Genomic DNA, 2,390 nt, shown 5'->3' on the forward strand with positions numbered 1-2,390 from the left:
TATATATATATATATATATATATATATATATATATATATATATATAAATAAAAAAGATTTTGCCAAGACATTGAATCTGACACTTTAATGCACTAAAAAAAGTGTCACCATTAAAGAACCAAAAACTAATTTGTAAAGGGGGGAAAAAAAACAATTCTTCAGCTCTTTATTCATAATTTATCAATATTAATAGTTGTATTCTTATTAATGCAGAACAATTTTCTATTCCTATTATATAGTGGAGTGGCAGTTCCACACACACATTCATACAGCTCAAAAAAATTAAGGGAACACAATGCCTGTCAGATCGTCCCAAATGCCAATTGAGTTGCATGATGCTGGCCTTTGAGCACAGATCCTGCTACAGGATGTCAGGCCCTCATGCCACCCTCATTGAGACAGTTTCTGACCGTCTGGTCAAAAACATGCACTCCAGTGAGTGGCCTACTGGAGGTCATTCTGTAGGGCTCTGGCAGTGCTCCTCCTGTTCCTCTTTGCACAAAGGAGCAGATAAAGGTCCTACTGCTCGATTGTTGCCCCTCTACAGCACAGTATCTCCTCCATACCCTTGAGGCTGTGCTGGGAGACACACCAAACCTTGCGACGGCATGTATGGATGTGCCATCCTGGAGGACCTGGACTACCTGTGCAACCTGACTGGGTTGCAAGTACTGCCTCATGCTACAAGTACTGAGAAGGACCCTAACAAAACAAAACTAGAGACAAATCAGTCAGGAAGGATAAGGAGAAACATCTGTTTGTGGCCACCAGCTGCAAAACCATTCCCTTTTTAGGGGTCGTCTTGCTGTTGCCTCTTCAGTGCACCTGTTGTCGCTTTCATTTGCAGCAAAGCAGATTAAACTTATCCACAATCACTTATGCTTCCTAACTGGACAGATTGATATCCCTGAAGTTTAACTGACTTGGTTTTATATTTTGATGATTAAGTGTTCCCTAAGTTTTTTTGAGCAGTGTAATGGGAGGTAAAACAACATAAATATAATAAATGGTGATTAAGTGTACATAACTTGCATACAAGTTACATTTGTTGCAAATGTAATGTAAATTTATGATCACTCATGAATGTAGACCACAATGAGATCAAGGAAATATTTAAATAGGATCAATATGCACAGTGTCCATTTTGATGTATTTGATGATGATTAGGAGAGTGAAGTCATAGGACAATATCCACACTTATTTGAAATTGCTAAAAAAGAAAACAGTTAGATAATTTCACATTTACAGACAAAATACTAGGCTGTCTAGCCACATAAAAGTTCATTTTACACTGAAGACAGTAAAATTACACAGCATGATAACATTCAAAACAAGTTAATACTGTCATGAATTGCTAAGCCTCATGTCGTTACAAAGCCAAAATTATACACACACACACACACACACACACACACACAGAGCACACCAAATATGGGAAACAAAAGCTTCCATTTTGTACCTATTTAATGGGCTCTGTGTGCGTTAATTCAAAGTTTATATGTGAATAAATGAACTTTTTGAAGTGTCAAAGTTTTAGTGAAATGGATAATGGAGGGGCATATCTCAGGTTTAATTAGAAATATCTTTATTTCCGTTTTGAAGATAGAAGTCTGATGGGTTTTGAACAACATGAGAGCGAGTAAAAAATTACATGATTACTTTTTTGGGTGAACTAACTCTTTAAAGGTCCCATATAGTCAAAACTGAAATTTCCTGTTTTTTTTCATGATAACTGAGGTCTAGGTGCTATGTAACTACCATATAAGTTTCAAAACAGTCAGTCCACAGTATTTTACACCTTTCTGAAGTTTTATTTTAGGTTTTGATGTCCTTAAGAATATATATTTGCGGTATAAGTACCAAAAACCATCTCAATATATTTTTACAGCTCCTTCTTCAGGAGCTCTGCTGAGAACAGGTCGATTTTGGCCTGTCTAATTAATACTCATTTAATACTTAAGTTCCTGTGGCTCAGTGGTAGAGCATTGCGTTAGCAGCACGAAAGACCATGGGTTTGATTCCCAGGGAACACACATACTGGTAAAAAATGTATAGCCTGAATGCACTGTAAGTTGCTTTGGATAAAAGTGTCTGCTAAATGCATAAATTAAATTAAATTAAATTACTCATGAGCCTCTCTTCTGATTGGCCTGTTGTTTTCGCACGGCCAGGCCAACCACAGGTAACTAGGGTCAGCCGACGTCACAGCGCTAGCTGTAGGCAGCAAAACAAAGGGGAAACTGGAGGAGGCCCATTCAAACCAGCGCAGATTCGGCTACATAAGGAGCTTAAAATATCATCTTGTTGTGATGCTGGGTGCCAGAATCGACATAATACAGCCTCAAATTAGAAATCTGATCACATATCTGCTGCCACTGCCAGACAAAAAA

The 2,390-nt window shown here is 37.8% G+C and overlaps 1 pseudogene; it reads right to left on the reverse strand.

Moving 5' to 3' along the window:
* Positions 1-2,390, reverse strand: part of LOC107664621 (non-canonical poly(A) RNA polymerase PAPD7-like) — a 10,307-nt pseudogene that overhangs the window by 3,667 nt on the left and 4,250 nt on the right.

The sequence above is a fragment of the Sinocyclocheilus anshuiensis genome, unplaced genomic scaffold, assembly GCF_001515605.1.
Source record: "Sinocyclocheilus anshuiensis isolate Anshui unplaced genomic scaffold, SAMN03320099.WGS_v1.1 scaffold621, whole genome shotgun sequence".
NCBI lineage: Eukaryota > Metazoa > Chordata > Actinopteri > Cypriniformes > Cyprinidae > Sinocyclocheilus > Sinocyclocheilus anshuiensis.